The sequence below is a fragment of the Phyllobates terribilis genome, unplaced genomic scaffold (genome assembly GCF_046119375.1).
Source record: "Phyllobates terribilis strain yellow unplaced genomic scaffold, ASM4611937v1 Scaffold_1__5_contigs__length_1240528914, whole genome shotgun sequence".
Lineage (NCBI taxonomy): Eukaryota > Metazoa > Chordata > Amphibia > Anura > Dendrobatidae > Phyllobates > Phyllobates terribilis.
The window spans coordinates 1064978098-1065000172 of NW_027362761.1; the positions used below are offsets into that span (position 1 = coordinate 1064978098).

The 22075-nt window shown below is 41.1% G+C and overlaps 1 protein-coding gene across 3 annotated transcripts in view; it reads left to right on the plus strand.

Annotated features, from left to right (window-relative positions):
- Positions 1–22075, plus strand: part of DLC1 (DLC1 Rho GTPase activating protein) — an 869826-nt gene that overhangs the window by 30459 nt on the left and 817292 nt on the right. Inside the window, exon 1 of one of the 3 annotated variants that reach the window (XM_073645426.1) lies at positions 17799–18040. The exons of 1 other annotated variant lie outside the window; for it this stretch is intronic. The gene's annotated coding sequence lies outside the window, so the exon portion shown is untranslated. Of the gene's footprint in view, positions 1–17798; positions 18041–19693; positions 19910–22075 lie in introns of those variants that run through there. One more of the 3 variants, XM_073645428.1, reaches the window with a different exon arrangement.

The window sequence follows — 22075 nt, forward strand, 5'->3', positions numbered from 1 at the left end:
GTAGCATCGGCGTCTCTGCCCCCTGCTAGGCAGAGACGCCGTCCCTCTCACCGCCGCGCTCCCTGCCCAGCGTCCTCCAGCGCTCCTCTTCCTGCTTCTGCTGCCGGCGTGCGCAGCTTCCCGGGCACTGTGCTTAGGGCGCGCGCACGCTCCCTCCCTCTTAAAGGGGCCGCGCGCGCTGCCCTAAGGAGTCCCCGGCTAATTGCTGGAGGTCCTCCCATATATAAGGCACCTCCTCCAAAATGGAGGTGCCCGAGCAATAGTTGATGCACAGTGTACTTACCTCTGCTTCAGCCCTCAGGTCCCGGTGCTACCCTGACTACTAGTCCTGCCCGCCAGCCTGACTACCAGTCCAGTCCGCCAGCCTGATTATTCTCCAGCCCGACAGTCTGTCTTCCGCCAGTCTGTCTATGGGCTTTGCCCGTCTGCTTACCTGGAAGCACCTGCTTGCTACCTGCCATGCCTACCTGGAGGCTCCTGTTTGCTAACTGCCGTGCCTACCTGGAGGCTCCTGCTTGCTACCTGCCGTGCCTACCCGGAGGCTCCTGCTGTCACTTGCTGTGACCACCTGTCAGCCTACCCGGAGGCTCCCGCCTGTCACTTGCCGTGACCACCTGTCAGCCTACCTGGGGGCTCCTGCCCGTCACTTACCGTGACCTCCTGACAGCCTACCTAGAGGCTCCTTCCTGTCACCTGCTGTGACAACCTGTCAGCCTACCCGGAGGCTCCCGCCTGTCACTTGCCGTAACCACCTGTAAGCCTACCCGGAGGCTCCAGCTGTCACTTGCTGTGACCACCTGTCAGCCTACCCGGAGGCTCCCGCCTGTCACTTGCCGTGACCACCTGTCAGCCTACCTGGAGGCTCCTGCCCGTCACTTGCCGTGACCACCTGACAGCCTACCTAGAGGCTCCTGCTGTCACTTGCTGTGACCAACTGTCAGCCTACCCGGAAGCTCCCGCCTGTCACTTGCCGTGACCACCTGTCAGCCTACCTGGAGGCTCCTGCCCGTCACTTGCCGTGACCACCTGTCTGCCTACCTGGAGGCTCCTGCCCATCACTTGCCATGACCACCTGACAGCCTACCTAGAGGCTCCTGCCTGTCACCTGCTGTGACCACCTGACAGCCTACCTAGAGGCTCCCACCTGTCGCCTGCCGTGTCTGCCAGTTCATCCACCAGGACCACCCATCAGCCTGCCTGCTGTGCCCATCCGCTATACCGGTCAGTCCCAGCCATCTGACCCGTGGGAGTCACCTGCTCTCTTACAAGGTCATCCCCAGAGTAACACCTGGTCCCTCGGCTCGGTCCCTCCCTGGTCACGGAGTCGTTAGCCGCCGTATGACCTAGGTCGGTCCGAGTTGATGCTTAGTTATGCCCCTCTGGGTCCCTCCTTGCACCGCAGCACAGAGGTTCCCCCACCCGGATCCGCAACAACTAGTCTGATTGCCACATGTGGCATCTGGACCAAATTTTTTGAATAACATGGAGCTATTAGTGTCTGCCTCATGGGGTTTTTGCCTTCTTCTGGATGAACATGTAAGGCATAGGTTGAACTTGAAGAACTTTTATCTTTTTTCAACCTATGATACTATGATAATTTGACTTGTTTGGATCTTTTTGCATATATTATTAACTTTATTTGGGTGTCCAAAAATGGTTGCATTGGAAATTATAATAAACAAATAAAATTTACATTTTATTACACACTATTGATTCAACGCCTCTGATTTTTGCACCTCTGACTTGTTATCATAGCCTGTTATCATATAGAAAAATCGTGTAAGTCAGGACAAAATACATAGACAGTACTAAACAAAAAGAAAAAGCATTTTTTATTTGGACAAAAACTTTATGATGAAAATTGCAAAAGCATAAAAACATAGAACTTTGAAAAATGGGGAACCACTAAGTGGCACCACAGTCCACAAAATCAGTGACTATACTAAATGGCTATAGAAATCACAGTGGTTAGCAGTCCAAAAGTTGCTATGCAGAGGTAAGGGACTCCCTATATATCTCATAGCTATAACACCAATTAGTAAACTAAATATCATCGATTATCATACACCCAAATGCACAGTGATTACTAATCTTATGACCTCACCACATATATAGTAAAAAAAAGTTTACCTGACAGGGGGCTGATGGACACCAAAAAACCCAACGTACATTTCTGCTATTTAAAGCCTTCTTTTGTACGCTGAGTTTTTTGGTGTCCATCAGCCCCCTGTCAGGTAAACTTTTTTTTACTATACAGGGTGGTCCAAAGGTAGGTGGACAGAAAGTGCAATAAGGTTATGAAGCGGGAGATTTATCAAACATGGTGCAAAGTGAAACTGGCTCAGTTGCCCTTAGCAACCAATCAGATTCCACTTTTCATTCCTCACAGACTCTTTGGAAAATGAAAGGTGGAATCTGATTGGTTGCTAAGGGCAACTGAGCCAGTTTCACAGATCTAGTTTTCACAGATCTCCCCCAAATGTGTTTTCTTTTCAGATAATTCAGATTACACATAATGGCAAATAATTTAAATACAGATCAAAGAAAATGGATTTTAACAGAGTAATGGAAATCTCAAAATGCTGAAACCGTTAGAGCAAATTGGGTTGAAACATTTGGTACTCAAGCCCCAAAGAGACAAACCATTTACCGCATTCGTGACAAAGTCAATGCCACTGGCTCAATCCTTAATGCTCCAAAAACTGGTCGACCCAAAACAGTCGGTACAGAAGATAATAAACAACTTGTTGCTGAAACATTTGTTCAGAGTCCAAAAAAGTCCACCAGAAGAGCCTCTTTGAAATTGGGAATTTCACGAGCTTCTGTCATGCGAATCCTGAAATCTATTGGGTGGAAAGCTTATCGTCCATGTCTAATTCATGGTTTATTGGAGGATGATCCAGACAGGCGGCTGCAATTTAGTGTTTGATAAATCTCCCCTTTCATTACCTTATTACACTTTCTGTCCACCTACTTTTGGACCACCCTGTATATGTGGTGAGGTCATAAGATTAGCAATCACTGTGCATTGGGGTGTATGACAACCTATGATATTTAGTTTACTAATTGGTGTTATAGCTATGAGATATATAGGGAGTCCCTTACCTCTGCATAGCAACTTTTGGACTGTTAACCTCTGTAATTTCTATAGCCATTTAGTTTAGTCACTGATTTTGTGGACTGTGGTGCCACTTAGTGGTTCCCCATTTTTCAATGTTCTATGTTTGTATGCTTTTGTAATTTTCATCATAAAGTTTTTGTCCAAAGAAAAAAATTTTTTTTCTTCTTGTTTAGTACTGTCTACGTATTTTCTTCTGACTTACACGATTTCTCTATATGATGTAGGCTCTATATGTACAGAAACATATAAAAGACTGGAAAAAAAACTAGGAGTTTTTATGCAAAAATATGACAAAATCTTTATTAAATACATATACAGTTGTGCTCAAAAGTTTACATATCCCGGCAGAATTTTTACTTTCTTGGCCTTGTTTCAGAGAATATGAATGATAACAAAAAACACTTTTTCTCCACTCATTTTTATTAGTTGGGTGAAGCCATTTATTGTCAAACTACTGTGTTTTCTCTTTTTAAATCTTAATGACAACCAAAAACATCCAAATGACCCTGATCAAAAGTTTACATACCCCAGTTCTTAATACCGTGTATTGCCCCCTCTAACATCAATGACGGCTTGAAGTCTTTTGTGGTAGTTGTGGATGATGTTCTTTATTTTCTCAGATGGTAAAGCTGCCCATTCTTCTTGGCAAAAAGCCTCCAGTTCTTGTAAATTCCTGGGCTATCTAGCATGAACTGCGCGCTTGAGATCTCCCCAGAGTGGCTCAATGATATTGAGGTCAGGAGACTGAGATGGACACTCCAAAACCTTCACTTTGTTCTGCTGTAGCCAATGACAGGTCAACTTGGCCTTGTGTTTTGGATCGTTGTCATGTTGGAACATCCAAGTACGTCGCATTCCGGGCTGATGAGTGCAAAATTGCCTCCAGTATTTGCTGATAACGTGCTGCATTCATCTTTCCTTCAACTTTTACCAAATTTCCTGTGCCTTTGTAGCTCATACATCCCCAAACATCAGCGATCCACCTCCGTGCTTTACTGTAGGAATGGTGTTCCTTTCATCATAAGCCTTGTTGACCTCTCTCCAAATGTAACGTTTATGGTTGTGGCCAAAAAGTTCAATTTTGGTCTCATCACTCGAAATTACATTGTTCCAGAAGTTTTGAGTCTTGTCTCTGTGCTGTTTGGCATATTATAGGTGAGATACTTTGTGGCATTTGCGCAGTAATGGCTTTCTTCTGGCGACTCCACCATGCAGCCCATTTTTCTTCAAGTGCCTCCTTATTGTGCATCTTGAAACAGCCACACCGCTAGTTTTCAGAGAGTCCTGAATTTCAGCTGATGTTATTTGTGGGTTTTTCTTTGCATCCTGAACAATGTTCCTGGCAGTCGTGGCCGAAATTTTTGTTGGTCTACCTGACCGTAGTTTGGTTTTTACAGAGCCCCTGATTTTCCATTTGTTAATCACAGATTGAATGCTGCTGACTGCCATTATCAATTCCTGGGATATTTTTTGGTATCCCTTTCCTGTGTCATACAGTTCAACTACCTTTTCCCGTAGACCCGTTGACAATTCTTTTGCTTTCCCAATGACTCACAATCTAGAAATGTCTGTGGCTGGATGAAAGGTGCAAGAGTCTGTCTGGATCCCAGAAACTCACTCAGCTTTTATGCACACACACTGATTACAAGCAAACAGGTCACAGGTGAGGATGTTACCTTTAGTAGCCATTCAAACCCATTTGTGTCAAATTCTGTGCATGTTATCAGGCCGAAATCACCAGGGTATGTGAACTTTTGGATGTTTTTCGTCATTAAGATTCAGAAAGAGAACACAGTAGTTTGACAATAAATGGCTTCACCCAACCAATAACCATGAGTGGAGAAAAAGTTTTTTGTTATTATTCATATTCTCTGAAACAAGGCCAAGAAAGGAAAAATTCTGCCAGGGTATGTAAACTTTTGAGCAAAACTGTACATACATGGACAAAACTAATAGAAGTATAAAACCGATGTGCAAGAGCCAGTGCCAGAAAACCCCCCTATAAAATGACTAGCCAAAGGTAATGGAGTAACCTGTGCGGCATGTGGACTGGAAAATCAGAATTCATTCAGCCAGTAACAGGAGGTTGACCCAAAAAATGTTATATGGACCCTATGGTCATGATGTGAGCACAAAACGTGCAACCATAGTGCAAAACAACAGGGACAACAACCAAGAACCAAACCCCCAAGACCGGTATATATGGCTGTTTTGTTTCTTCCCAACGCACGTTTCGCATTGCTTGTGCTCTGCTTTCTCAAGGAAAGTGAAGGTATTGCCCCTCCAGGACCTTTATTTATCCTAAGCAAACCATGTAATCGGAAGCCAGCAAATGGTGCCGCTGCAACTGGCGCATGCGCATCCGGGAGATCACGCCCCCCCACCGCGCACCCGCAGGAGGCGCACACAGCTCAGAAAAGAGCCATAACCGCACCTGCAAGTGCCAGAAGACTCCGGACCGCAGCAGGTCAGCGCAAACCCAGGAGGCGCATGCGCACCGCAGCACCACCAATGATACATGTATATAGGAATCTGGTGAATATGTCTAGACCCACAGTTACAGTTATATGAAAAAGTTTGGGCACCCCTATTAATCTTAAGCTTAATGTTTTATAAAAATTGGTGTTTTTGCAACAGCTATTTCAGTTTGATATATGTAATAACTGTTGGACACAGTAATGTTTCTGCCTTGAAATGAGGTTTATTGTACTAACAGAAAATGTGCAATCTGCATTCAAACAAAATTTGACAGGTGCATAAGTATGGGCACCTCACCATAAAAGTGATATTAATATTTAGTATATCCTCCTTTTGCAAAAATAACAGCCTCTAGTCGCTTCCTGTAGCTTTTAATGAGTTCCTGGATCCTGGATGAAGGTATTTTTGACCATTCCTCTTTACAAAACTATTCCAGTTCAGTTAAGTTTGATGGTCGCCGAGCATGGACAGCCCTCTTCAAATGATCCCACAGATGTTCAATGATATTCAGGTCTGGGGACTGGGATGGCCATTCCAGAACATTGTAATTGTTCCTCTGCATGAATGCCTGAGTAGATTTGGAGCAGTGTTTTGGATCATTGTCTTGCTGAAAGATCCATCCCCTGCGTAACTTCAACTTTATCACTGATTCTTGAACATTATTGTCAAGAATCTGCTGATACTGAGTGGAATCCATGCGTCCCTCAACTTTAATAAGATTCCCGGTGCCGGCATTGGCCACACAGCCCAAAAGCATGATGGAACCTCCACCAAATTTTACTGTGGGTAGCAAGTGTTTTTCTTGGAATGCTGTGTTTTTTTGCCGCCATGCATAACGCCTTTTTGTATGACCAAACAACTCAATCTTGGTTTCATCAGTCCACAGGACCTTCTTCCAAAAAGAAATTGGCTTCTCCAAATGTGTTTTGCATACCTCAGCAGACTCTGCTTGTGGCGTGCTTGCAGAAACGGCTTCTTTCGCATCACTCTCCCATACAGCTTCTCCTTGTGCAAAGTGCGTTGTATAGTTGACCGATGCACAGTGACACCATCTGCAGCAAGTTGATGCTGCAGCTCTCTGGAGGTGGTCTGAGGATTGTCCTTGACTGATCTCACCATTCTTCTTCTCTGCCTTTCTGATGTTTTTCTTGGCCTGCCACTTCTGGCCTTAACAAGAACTGTCCCTGTGTTCTTCCATTTCCTTACTATGTTCCTCACAGTGGAAACTGACAGGTTAAATCTCTGAGACAGCTTTTTATATCCTTCCCCTGAACAACTATGTTGAATAATCTTTGTTTTCAGATCATTTGACAGTTGTTTTGAGGAGCCCATGATGCCACTCTTCAGAGGAGATTCAAACAGGAGAACATCTTGCAAGTGGCCACTTTAAGTAGCTTTTCTCATGATTGCATACACCTGGCTATGAAGTTCAAAGCTCAATGAGGTTACAAAACCAAAAAAAGTGCTTTAGTAAGTCAGTAAAAAGTAGGTAGGAGTATTTAAAACAAGAAAATGATAAGGGTGCCCATACTTATGCACCTGTCAAATTTTGCTTGAATGCAGATTGCACATTTTCTGTTAGTACAATAAACCTCATTTCAAGGCAGAAACATTACTGTGTCCAACAGTTATTACGTATATCAAACTGAAATAGCTGTTGCAAAAACACCAATTTTTATAAAACATTAAGCTTAAGATTAATAGGGGTGCCCAAACTTTTTCATATAACTGTACAGATATAGATGGTACGCATAAATTTTTTTCTGCCACTGGCTCTTGCACATCAGTTTTATACTTCTGTTAGTTTTCTCCATGTATGTATATGTATTTATTAAAGATTTTGTCATATTTTTGCATAAAAACTCCTAGTTTCTCCAGTCTTTTATATGCTTTTTGGAGTTGTATGGGCACACTCTCGCTTACATGTGCTGATGTGCCCTAGCTTAACATGATTTTGGGAAATTTCTACATAAGTGTAGAGAACCATGTAGGATATCCATGTAGAATTCTAAGCATGATATGCGGCTCTATGTTTATATCTAATAATGCCGTGTGAGTGATTATTCGTAATCATCATAGGCTGTTAGCAGACAAAATTCTGACCCTTTTATTACCGTATACTACTCTTTTATGTATGCTAGAAGTCTCCTCATGATGTGAATTGGTGAATTTCTAAAAAATAGTTGACTCATGACCAGTGAAGCTCATTGGGTTATCCTAATACCAATATTATCCTAATAGGACAACTCTTCTACAACAAATGTAATTGTAAACCCCCAGTTAGTCTTAAAAATACATTTTATTCAATTTTGTATACTTGTATGTGTCTTCTAGTAAGCTAGAAAATCTCTGGAGAGAACATGCTTTGGCTGCTTTATTTAGCTACACTGGATTGCTTTTCTTAGCAATACACTTAAGATAACAAGTACTTACGTCTGTAGCAAAAAATGTATTTAATCTGGCGCTGAATTGCTGTTCTTCTTGATGTTGCGGTTAAGTTTCATTAAAGGACAATCTGTATGAATGAATACATAAATAAATATATCCAAACTGTATGTTTTGCTCAAAGATATTCTAAACACTTCATGGAAAGTTGACTACACACAAGAAAAAGGAAACGCACTATGGCGCATAGAGAACACTGCATTTGCAGAGGTGACGGTAACTACTTCTTATATAGTCATATCATTTTGGAACATGGAGACATTTAGAAGCTCCATATTTATTGACATGTTGGGAGACGTATTAGTATGTGGGTTTCTCACAACTTTTGCTTGGCTCAGTATCACTACATTGTAGGATAGTCACTGGGTTGAGTTATTGTGATGGTTAGCTATTGTGGGAAATTACAGATTTTTATAACACTAAACATACACAAACAAAAATCAGCAATAACACAGACCCCGACCACACACATTATATCACAGCAAACATTGAGCCACACCATTACGGCTTCCTTTGTAATTCTGCCTACTCACAGCTGACTTGTTTTCCATATTTCTTTTACTCACTTATATAGCGCCATTAATCCCACAGTGCTTTACAGACATTATCATCACTGTTCCCATTGGGGCTCACAATCTAGATCCCCTATCAGTATGTCTTTGGAGTGTGGGAGGAAACCGGAGAACCCGGAGGAAACCCACACAAACACGGGGAGAACATACAAACTCCTTGCAGATGTTGTCCATGGTGGGATTTGAACCCAGGACCCCAATGCTGTAAGGCTGCAGTGCTAACCACTGAGCCACCGTGCTGCCAAATGAGTAAGATAATTTTCCCAACTGAATCTCTATGATGGGATGTCCACATACACAGATTAATCTTCTCTTATTATTTGTTGTGGGTGGGAATAAATAGATGTAATTATGTATAAATATTGCTATTACGTAGGCGGGCAACCAGCGGATCAGGATTTAGCAGGAGATCTCAGACAGGTCCTGAGTAGACCACATTGCCTTTAGCTGACCATGTACTTTAGCTGTTCAGGAAGACAACACTTAGGCCTCATTCACACACCTGTATTTAAACACAGGCGTGATGAAAGGGTCATCAGTGTTGTACATCAGTGTGTAAGCCAGGTGTCCATTTTTACCATGAGTGTGTGTTTTTACCATCAGTGTTTTTCATGGATGGATAAATAAATAAATGAACTACAAAGCATCTCCTATACTTTGCAATTTTAGACACGGAAATGCCATCCATGTTTTTCAAGGAACTATAGACTTGTATTGGCCCTTGCCATCTGTGCTGCTGGAAAATAATGGACACGTCTCTGTGTGTTTTGTACGGACACACAGTCAGTGAAAAACACGGACATCAGTTATAATGGGTGTTGTGTCTGTGAAAATAATGGGTACGACATGTACATGCCACACAGACGTCTGAATGAGGCCTAAGAAAAATGTCAAATCTGGACCAACCAATACTTTATTAAATATAAAAACAACTGCATCTTATAAAAGCATCCAACACATGAAAACATCAAATCAGAACCCCTGATTGGCTGCAGTACATGTCAGGCACAAATACTGTATGCTATTGCTTACTATACTGCAGTCTGCCGGAAGCCATTATTTTTTTAATAAGGTGGAAAAAATGTATTGAAAATACGACGTTTGAACATGATCTAAAGGCAATCAGAGCTCCAGCAGCCTTGCCATAAAAAGCTGAGCTCTAATATATATTATGACAGAGTCACTGGTATGATATATGAGGGGAGGTATAGTACTGACTATGAAAATTGTACATTCACACTGAAGGCATCAAAACTATGAATTAACACATGTGGAATTATATACTTAACAAAAAAGTGTGAAACAACTGAAAATATGTCTTATATTCTAGGTTCTTCAAAGTAGCCACCTTCTTAGTAGCCAGTTTCTTTGTAGCGCTTGATGGTTTTTGCAACTGCACTTGGGGGCACTTTAAAAGTTTTCCCAATTTTTCGCACTGACTGACCTTCATTTCTTAAAGTAATGATGGCCACTTGTTTTTCTTTACTTAGCTTCTTTTTTCTTGCCATAATACAAATTCTAACAGTCTATTCAGCAGGACTATCAGCTGTGTATCCACCAGACTTCTGCACAACACAACTTATGGTCCCAACCCCATTTATAAGGAAAAAATCCTACTTATTACACCTGACAGGGCACACCTGTGAAGTGAAAATCATTTCCGGTGACTACCTCTTGAAGCTCATCAAGAGAATGCCAAGAGTGTGCAAAGCAGTCATCAAAGCAAAAGGTGGCTACTTTGAAGAACCTAGAATATGAGACATATTTTCAGTTGTTTCACACTTTTTTGTTAAGTATATAATTCCACATGTGTTAATTCATAGTTTTGATGCCTTCAGTGTGAATGTACAATTTTCATAGTCAGGAAAATACAGAAAAATCTTTAAATGAGAAGGTGTGTCCAAACTTTTGGTCTGTACTGTATGTGTCACTCAGGTTGCTCTCCTGTGTGAACTGAGACCTACTACATTTCGGCCAGCATGTTATATGCTGGGGGTTAACTCTCTTAAAGGGTGTGGTTTTATGGAAATGGCAAAGAGGGTGGGAGGCCATTCCCCTACCTCCCCTCAGGGTGTGGCTGAGCAGGGTTAAATGCTCAGTCAGTAGTTTGCTCTGGATAATGTGTGTTGGGTAGAGCTGTGTTGGGCTGAAGCCAGAGAGCAACACCGGAGGACTGGTCCCAATCCAAAAATCACAGAATTCGGTGGGGGTTGAATCACAAAAAGATCAATTGCCCAGTAGTAATTCCTTAAGTGTACTAAAAACGGACAAACAGAGGATTTTCTATGAATTACATAAAAGAATTTTGAAGAAGGGTTCCTTGTTTGGTAAGCAAATGGTGGATGATACCCCGTTAGGGACTCAAAAGGCATTATCACCTTTAACAAAAGGATCACATGCATGACACTATAATTAATTTGGGCATCTCTGCACTTCATACACGGCTATTGGCTCCGGTACTATTGCCTGACCCACCAGTCCCCATTGAGATGGAATTTATTGTTCCACGTATCCACCCCACTTTAGATTTTGGTTTAGACCCTTCACAACCACTAGTCTCCACACAAGGTAATATGGATTCCTTTAATTTATCACTATTAACTACACACAAAGTAACTTATTCCCATAAAACCCAAACACAGTCCCTTTCTCCACTTGATGAAATGATTTACCAAATCCTACCTGAACCTTTGCCTGAACCTCCCGCTATACCAGAACCTCCAGCTGTACCTGCTATAACAGATTACATGTTCCCAATAACCAGTATAATAGATAATATAACCCCAAAAACTGCATCGTGTTTGAATCCTCAACAGGACTCCATGCCTTTACACCCATCTGAAATTATTATTGAGGATTCATCAAATAAAATAAATGTTGAGATATTAAGCAGTGAATTAAGGGGTAATGAGATTGACCCAATCCTCAATAAACCTCCACCTAGGTTGAGCTTTTCCTCTTCACTGGATCTTGTTGTACCTTTACAAGAAGTAGTGGCTAATGATTCCTTGTTGCTGTCTGTTGAATTACTAAGGAAATCTCCTTCTGTTACGACTCTCAAGAATACAAAAATTACACAGTTTTTTTGGGTGGCTCCAGTGCGCCACTCAAAAAGAAAAAGAGGAGGCATGGATGCAGAGGTAGTGGAAGAAGCATCCGCCGAGCTGTTGATGGCGACAGATCTCCCATTGAAAAGGGTGAAAATCAATTAAAACCCCTTTCTGACTGTTCCTCTGAGTGTACGGGGATTTTTAATATCTCTTATATTATTCTCACGGAGGAACAAGTGTCAGTACTTAAAAGGGGCCTTTCATTTTGCCCAAGCTCACCGGCTAATCCCTTTATCTTGATTTTAATGAGTACATGAGAAAAGTAACTGTTCAACACCACTTTATTATAGAAAGGCAGCGCAAAAAATCTGGTCCAATTGATACAATGAGTGCCCCTAATGAACCTCTTACAGATGGGTTCCAACATGTACCAGTAAATGTTTCCCTTTACATCATAGGCCCCCACTTGGAAACCTTCCAACATTTAGCCTTAAAAGAAATACGGTCCTTTGCGAACATCAGAAAAAGAGATAATCTTTCTCCGGGGAAAGACAGGCTATTAATACTCTAAGAGAAAATAGGGAGACTGTCATAAAGAATGCGGATAACGGGGGGGCATAGTGGTGATGAATCGCGTTTGGTATCTGAGTGAAGGTAAACAAATTCTCGACGACGTAAATTACTATGGGAGACTTGATAATGATCCTTCCGTCTCTATTTTTCTAAATTACAATAAGCTTTTAAAGTATGCCTATGCTCAAGGCATTTTAAATAAGAAAGAGATGAAATTTTTAAACATCTTGAGGTATCAGACCCCTTTTTTCTATTTTTTGCCCAAAGTCCATAAGGACACCAAAAACACTCCTGGCCGCCCCATAATTTCAGGCGTAGGGTCTATTACTTGCAACTTATAGCATTATATAGACCTTTTTTTTAACAAAAGTTTGTTCTTAAGTTAGAGTGTTATCTGAAGGACTCATCCCAATTGATCGGACACCTTAGAGATGCTCCTTCAGAGCAAGGTTATTTGCTGATGGCTTTAGACGTCATAGCCCTTTATTCCAATATTCCTCACGAGCTAGGTATATCCGCGGTAGATCAATTTCTGTCATTGGATGATACTATCTTGGAGGACCAGAAGGAATTTCTTAAGATGGGGATCCTATTCATTTTGAACAACAATGTATTTACTTTTGGGACATTTGTGTACAGGCAGTTGAGGGGCTGTGCGATGGGGACAAGATTCGCCCCCAGTTACGCTGACTTGTTTATGGGGGTGTTTGAGTCCGTCTTCATCGTTTGGTCCCCCTCTGCAGCTGGGCATGTTCTCCTCTACAAGCGTTTCATTGATGGTCTCTTCTTTCTGTGGTCAGGGACTAAAAAGGAGGCATCTATGTTTGTGGAAGAATTAAATTTGAATATGAAACGCCCCGTGGGCCGCGTGAGGAACCGGGAACCGGGCCTTTTTGTAGATGCTGGGGGTTGTAGTCACCGTGGCAGTGACTCGGTCCCGTGGCTCAGGGTGGTCAAATTAAATGGCAGTCTATATGCTGAATGTCCGACTATGCCACCCGTGGATTGCGGTCAGAGTGAACCGCCGCTGCCGGGCAGACCGCTGAGGCTGGTGTTGTGGGTGCAGCAGAGTGTAGTATAACTCCCTACAGGAGAAGTATAGCCTCAGGGCAGTGAGTGCAGATGATGGGGGATGGTGGTGCGCGGGAATAATGACTCAGAGTCTCTGTAATGCAGTCCAAGGTCTTTACTCACAGTTCTTTATCCAAGTTACTTCAGCTGGTCATAACGTCCCACGTCGCACTGTGTTCACCAGGTGAGGGACTCGGCCAACTCCCAGATAACTTTGGAGCGCTTCACAGGACCCCCTTTGTGTGTCCTTTCTCTGGCTGTTCATACCCCACCAGTGACCATGCTTCTGTCCGGCTGCCTCGGGCCTTGGTGGGCAAACGTTGGCCTCCGTTTACCTGACCCTATGTGGTGCCTTCCTAATGGGTATGGCAAGGGGCTGCGCCACGTAAAATGTCACAGCCTCCGGTTTCTAGCTGAGGGTAGTTCCCCGCCTCCACTAGTTTCGGGGACCGGTTTCCCCCTTTGGCCTGACCCCTCCACGCAGGTAGATTTGGGCGTATGGTAGCCACCAGCCGGTCCACACCCCTGGGGTCCCTTCGTTCCTTGTTCCTGGAGCCTTCTCCGCTCCTCTTCCTGTCTCTTCCTCTCCAGGCTTGGGCCTCAGTTACTAGGCCCGCCTCTGGAGTAGAGCTCATGCAGAGCCTCTGCTCCCGGTCACTTCTCCTCAGACTGAGCTGGACTGAACTCTGATCTAAAATGGTGCCCACCTTTTATACCTCCCTCTAGGTTACCCAGGAACTGCTTCCTCCCAGCTCCTGCACTACAGGGTCCCCCCTTCCTCGGTGTTCCCTCCCCCCACTCCAGCCAGGGACAGGGACTGTCATGCTCTGCTTGGAGCATATTGGTCGCCCTGCCCCCCGAAAATGTGGTGTAATGCATGCAGGTGTCGGGGTCCTGATCCACACTCCATCCTTACCTGAGAGTGAGATATCACACCTCTGGTTGAGGTGCAATACCTCTGTAGCAACCGAGCCCTTGGGGTGCTACAAATACATGGGGTCTTACCTTTACAGAAACTGTGTCAGAAACAGCCCTCCATTAGTTGGACCTTTGGTGCGGGTTGACCCATCGAGGCGGTTGTCCATGTCCACTCATTTTAAACAGGTTGATGTTAACAGCTACCTTTGCTTTGACAGTGGACACCTCCCTAGATGGGTCAGAAACGTACCATATGGCAATATTGGAGGATTAGAAAAAACTGTACCAATTATTCTGATTTTGCCCTGGAGGCCAAAATCCTCAACAAACGGTTCAGACAAAAAGGATATCCACGGAAACTACTGAGTGATGCCTTTCAGAAATGTAAACCATTATCTCAAGAGTCCTATATCAAAAAACTTCAGCTCCGTTCCCAAGACAGTACTGTTAAGAGTACGACTTCGGCCAGTGATAATACCCCTGATGATGCTACTGAGTTGAGTAACTGGAGCCTGGTGACTACTTATAACCAGTCTCACAACATGCTATGTAAATTCTCTCCAACCAAACCTATCTGTATGGGCAATTTGATCAGTGGTTGTTTCTCTTGTGGGTCCCCAAAATGCATGTGTTGCCAGTGCATCTTGGGTGGTTCAAAGACTTTCTCCTCGAATACTACTGGTAAAACATATACCATTAGTCAATTTTTAAACTGTCACTCCATGTTCGTGGTATATCTTCTTGAATGTGCATGCAGCCTATAATACGTGGGCCGTACGATACAGGCCATGCATGCACAAATGAATGAGCATAGGCCTAACATTCGTAGTGGTTTCCTTCTACATAGCGTTTCTAAACATTTTTCTGTGGCGCATAATAAGGATCCTACTGACTTAAGGCTTAAAATTATTGATCAGATTGCTGAACCCACGACGGACCGCTTGGGTCGTTTAATTATTCGTGAAAGTTATTGGATTTTTAGATTGGGCACTCTGTCCCCTGAGGGCCTTAATTTACCGATTGAGAATGCAACTCATTAGCCCTAGTTCTCTCTTGGTTCTTATTCACTCATTACCAGTTTTTATTCATTTTATATTGTATCTATAATCCCTGCTTTTAGTACATCATGACACTATTGGGTATATTGTGGCATCTTTTATCCTCTTTTTTAATCTTTTGATCTAATGTAGTTTTTATATTCATATTTATACGATATTCATTTCCTTTTTTATATTTACTTCCTGCTTTGTATTTTCTGTGTTGTCATAATTGTTAGTCTCTTTTGATTGGTGCACCTACCCTATATAATGGTTGATCTTTCATTTGCTCTCTAATCTTCCTGAGGAAGATAGCTTCTGCTATCGAAAACGCGTCGTGGCGTTAGAGAGCGTATTAAACAATAAAAGGTTTGTGTGTTATAACCTTAATCCCCTGTCTAGTTGTTCTAGCGCTTCCCTAACACCACACAATTCTTTTTTCTTGATTGCTAATATATATTGTGACAGAGTCACTGGTATGATATACGAGGGGAGGTATGTGTCACTCAAGTTGCTCTCCTGTGTGAACTGAGACCTACTACATTATTGCCAGCATGTTATATGCGAGAGGTTAACTCTCTTAAAGGGTGTGGTTTTATGGGAATGGCAAAGAGGGTGGGAGGCCATTCCCCTACCTCGCCTCAGGGTGTGGCTGAGCAGGGTTAAATGCTCAGTCAGTAGTTTGCTCTCAATAGTGTATGTTGGGTAGAGCTGTGTTGGGCTGAAGCCAGAGAGCAACACCGGAGGACTGGTGTTGCTGAAGACTTTGCTGTGCTACCTGGAGCAGGCTGAGCCTTGCTTTCTAATAGCCTCTGTTGTACTTTCTCTTTTGTTTTCCCGTTAATCACGAGAGGGTCTGTTTATTTTTTTATGGGACGCTGCAGGAGTTTATGCCACACAATAAACCAGCAGGAAGCTAACCCGAACCTTGTGTCCTGTGTCTGCCTATGACATCACATGATACAAAACTGACTACCTGAATCCTTCTAAGCTCTATGTAGAAACAGGAGGTCAATTTTCCCTGTATGAGTCATAAGTCACTGCAAAAGTCCCTGGCAGAAGGGAGGAAGGAGTATCTGGGTCAGGAGTTGAAGAAGGGAATGATAAATGCAGGAACAAGAGACTTCCTGTTTCTACATAGAGCAGAGAAAAGATAAGAGCTGGGCAGAAAGGCAAAATGAGCAATTGCAGTAGACAGTGCTATATAATATGATGATTGCAATATATTAAGAGGATAAAACTTTGATGGGAGGAGGAGCGCTTCTTTAAAGGGTTATTCTTATCTTTGTTCTTCAGGACTGCACCGCTCCTCAACCTCCCGATTTCCTGCTTGCTGTGGAGAAGTGACCTCCTGGAGATTGACATTGGTTGAGTTGTTTGTTTCAACTGTGCACTCTCCCATTCTATCCTAGTCTGCAGCAGAGGCAAAACTGCCGCTGCTTCATCTGAGGAGGTCCTGTGCACTGATCTAGCACCCTCTATAGACTGAAGAAGTGGATGACAACCTAGGCAATGAGCTGTAAAATATAGAATTAACAATCCCTCCATAAATGAGAACAGAGAGGATATTTAAGAGATGGATTGAAAAGTTGCATGTTTTTACAAGCATTTTGCAATTTTATTCATTACAGATGATAAGAAAACACCTTTAATACGACTCTAATGTGGGTTTTTATTACTCACCCATTAGAGGTTGTGGAAGATAGCACATTCTTGCCTATTCTTTAGCCAAGAATGGCTACAAGGCTTGTTTCTGGCAGCAGCGGCAATCTCAGCGGTCTGAGCCCACCGGACTTTTTTATAACCTGCATAAATGACAGGATATGGTTTTATTAGCTGCAGAAATGCTGCGTTTTTGAAGCAAAATACTGCATATGATTATAACCTTAAGTCAATAAAAAAAATTAAACTCACTTTAAAAAGTAAATTTTTTTTTCAACGTTTTTTAGGACCTTTTTTTTGCTAAATGCAGCATGCTCTTAGTATGATTTTCTTATGTGGTTTCTCTAAAGGACAGGAAAACGTATGACAAAAAGGACAAGCAAATAAGACATGCAAATAAATAAAGACATGTAAGTAAATAAAGACACCACAAAAAAGCTTGTAAAAAAACTGCATAAAATTCATAACATTTTACAAGCAAGAATAAAAGATGCCAAAAACCCAATAGAGACAGAAGTATAAAATGGTAGAAAAAAATGGGGACAGAACCTTAATTTCACAATGAGCCTACTGTATATAATGACAGGTTCACTTTAAGTAAGGCTTTTTTTTCAAACATTAATAATATGTTAGAAAAAAAATAAACTCGCCCTTCACAATTTCCCTGGATCAGCAATGAACCAACGAATCCAAAGTTGAATAAGAACTTTGGCAATTTACACAATGAAGAAATACATTTATTATATTATCACTCTAGCAGATACCAGATTTTGCTACAGTAATTATCGAATCAATCCGGTGGTTGTATTCCTGCGTGCCATTTCTTTCTCTTTTGCTTACATCTGAACATTTAAGCAGCCTGTTTGGATTTAATCAAAACCAAATGAGGATCCAAGTTCTCAGCTGAGACCAGAGCAGTCAGAAGGAAGTCATTCTACATAGACAGAAGGGCGAAAAAAAATAATGGTTGACAGTTCTACAACGCCTGAAGAAGGAGCGGTTATCCTGTAAACTTCATGTACCTATTACATGACTGAAGATGTCAGCATAATTCTTATGGGACCACTATCAAGACATTGATCATTGTTAGAGCAGTACAACTTCATTCAAGAGGTAAAGCTATATATGAATATGTTCATTATGTTCCTTATAATTTAGTATTTATATGACTTTGTGCCGATATTAGTGCATTGTGTAGCAGAGCTGAGTTTGTCAGTGTTGGAGATCTACGTTTTTCATTTATATTTTGTAATTTCATTCAGAGTGGAATAGTTAAATGACAGTTTCTTCATATGTGTTAATAGATAGATAGGGATAAATGGATAAATAGATAAAGGATGGATAGATAGATAGATAGATAGATAGATAGATAGATAGATAGATAGATAGATAGATGAATAGATAAATATGGATAGATAGAGATAGATAGATAGATAGATAGATAGATAGATAGATAGATAGATAGATAGATAGATAGACAGGTGCTTCTCACAATATTAGAATATCATCAAAAAGTTAATTTATTTCAGTTCTTCAATACAAAAAGTGAAACTGATATATTTTATAGAGTCATTACAAACAGAGTGATCTATTTCAAGTGTTTATTTCTGTTAATGTTGATGATTATGGCTTACAGCCAATGAGAACACAAAAGTCGTTATCTCAGTAAATTAGAATAATTAACAAAAAACACCTGCAAAGGCTTCCGAAGCGTTTTAAAAGGTCCCTTAGTCTGTTTCAGTAGGCTCCACAATCATGGGGAAGATTGCTGACTTGACAGATGTCCAGAAGGCAGTCATTGACACACTCCACAAGGAGGGTAAGCCACAAAAGGTCATTGCTAAAGAAGCAATGCAAAAGTTTCACTTATTGTATTGAAGAATTTAGTGAGAAGCACTTGTAGATTGATAATGGATTGATAGATAGATAATGCATAGATGTATGTATAGATAGATAGATAGATATGGATAGAGAGAGGTAGATTGTTAGATAGATAGATTGCTAGAAGGATAGATAGATAGAAAATGGATAGATAGATAGATAAATAGAAAAAAAAGAAGGAAAAAAAAAGGAGAAAAAAAAAAAGAAAAAGAGCAGCACAAGCAGACAATTTGTGGGTGGGTGCCCGTCCTCCAGGTAAATACCAAACCTTCTTACATATGAAAAAAATAGTAGAAACGGCACTCCAAAAATAGATGATTTATTAGCTCAGCAAGAGCTCTTTCTGAGCTAATAAATCATCTATTTTTGGAGTGCTGTTTCTACTATTTTTTTCATAGATAGATAAATAGATAGACAGATAGATAAATAGATAGATAGATAGCTGCATAGATAGATGATTAGATAGATAATAGATATAGATAGATATGGGGTAGATAGATAGATAGATAGATAGATAGATAGATAGATAGATAGATAGATAGATAGATAGAATAATGAAAAAATAGATATTTTCTGAACTGTTCTACAATGTAACTCACATTCTCATCACACTAGGTCATCGTGTTATATATCAGTGTAATAAGTGGGCTGTAGAGAGACTGGGAAATATTTTTTTCTGTAGTGTAGGATCTGTGTCAGACTCGTAGGCGTAAGCGCCACAGTCGTCTAAATCAAACCTCTGGACTCAGCAGTGAAGATTTTTCCTTTTCTTATTTTCTTTTTACCGATTCCATTTTTAGAGTCTAGTTTTTCCATCTTACTCCGTTCTTCTTAGTACGTACATATTTCTTCAAGGCAGGAAATACTTTCCTGGTAATCCAGGCCTTCTTCTTGATGGGCCCTTTTACACAACACTTTTCTGATTTTAGAAGACAGAAGTTACTGGAGGAAAACTTTTTTTTTCACATGATTCTATGTTCCTGGTAGCTATTAAGGCTGTTTACAAGGTCAGGAGGAATCTGTATACGACATAACATCAATCTAACTTAACAGCATGGACTGTATATACCAACTGCTGGTCATCATTTGGTAAATCAATAGGTAAGACTGTTACCTACAGCTTCCAGCATCTTTAGCTTCTTATGGCTTCCGTAAAACTCTGTACCTGATGTATAAGTAAAACAATAAAATGTGTATATAATCTTTTGTATGCAGGGACTAAAAGATGAATAATTTATAGTCATATGGAGTGAGGTTTACAGTTTATGACAATATCCATGATAATAAATTCTATTATAAAGTAGCAATATAGTAATAACACAAATTATATGACAGTAAACATACAAGATGATAAATATTGAATGTAAATAATAATTTATACATATAGAGGAAGATCTGCTCATAAGAGCTTACAATCTATTATTTAGTTATACATTTTAATGTATCTATGTCTATATCCTGTATCAGAGAATGTATTTTCACTATATATAGTTGGTTCTGTGGGTTGAACAGATATTTTATAGAATGAACCTGTGCATTGCTTCATCATTTTGTACAAGGTAAAGATCCAGTTTCATATTCAAAACAGAATAGACAATTTTGGAGTATAAAAGTTTAGAAAATTTGGAATCTATATACACAGTCAGGATTTTATATTATTAATATAATTGGTATTCTTTACTACAACTGTTATGTCTATACCTTTTGAACTTTTCTGGGGACTATATTTATTAAAGATTTTTTTGTGTGGCAAGATAAGCTGCTCAATCATTTGACTGCTGAGCATGTCTCCATTGGGCAGTGATTGTGATCATCCTACTGAACATTGCCCTTTAAAGGAATTTGTCAGCAGGTGTTTGCTATTTGATCTGAGAGCAACATAATACAGGGCAAATTAACCTGATTCCAATGATGTGTCACTTATTAAGCTATGTGCTGTAGTTTCAATACAATTAGCGTTTTACTAGCAGGATATTATCACAAGAGGACTAGCTCTCCCGAGCAAGCCAGTCAGGCTAATTTGTGTAACCCCGCCCCTCGCCCCTACCATTGATTGGCTGCTTGCTGACAATTCAGAGTGCACACAGGGAGCTGCCAATCAGTGATGTGGGCGGGGTTATACACAGCTAAACATTCTAACCATTACTACATCTATAGCAGAGAAATCAGGGATTCTATCAAAACTACACAAAATGGTCAAGTAAGTGACACACAGCTGGAATCAGGTTCTCCTGTCCTATGTTATGCTACTCTTAGATTACATAAAAACCTGCATAAAGATTCCCTTTATGTTTCATCATCTCTATTCAGAATTGCAGTGCTGCCCAGACAGCATTCTGGGGGTATTGCGCTCCTTATTGATTAAAAGTTCTGACTAATGATGTCATCTTGTCTCAGGCCTGAACTGTACAACTCAATATTTTGCCTTGGCAGCCTCACAAGCACAGTGGCATTGAAGCACAATGAGATCAGGAGTAGTGATGAGTGAGAACTAAAATGCTCGGGTGCTCGTTGTTTGAGTTGAGCAAATTGGAATGCTCGAGTGCTCGATCCGAGCAACGAGTCCAACGTAAGTCTATGGGAAACTCGAGCATTTTTCCGGCAGCCCCCCCCGGAGAGGGCCTAAAAATTGCCGAAATCGATGGGAACTGTTCAAATGACATGGGAACAGCATGAAAGTAAAGGGGCAGAATAATATTGCACGCCCCACTTTTCAGTTTTTAATTTGTTAAAAAGTTTAAAATATCCAATAAATTTCGTTCCACTTCACGATTGTGTCCTACTTGTTGCTGATTCTTTCCAAAAAAATTAGAATTTTATATCTTTATGCTTGAAGCCAGAAATGTGGCAAAAGTTAGAAAAGTTCAAGGGGGCCAAATATTTTCACAATGCACTGTATATAAGGCAAAATAAATAACCAAAAACAAAAATGAACCTCCACACCTTGGGCTATGTTCACACGTAGCATTTTTGAACTTTTGCATTGCATTCAACGGTGAAAAATACATTCACCAGTAAATGGAATTTTAACATTTTACTACCTTTTCTGGCCATGTTGTGTGTGAGACATGATCAGACACATTCTGTTTCATTTATGAAGGAGGGACCCTGAAAGTCACAAAACCTAGTTTTATAGGGACATCAGGCGGCCCTTACTATTATTAAAGGGCCAGCAGTCGGCCCTCACTATTGTTAGAGAGCCATCATCTGACTATGCTTTGTTGTTCTCATTATTAACGAGTGGGTCTCCAATACTGTTATTGCGTA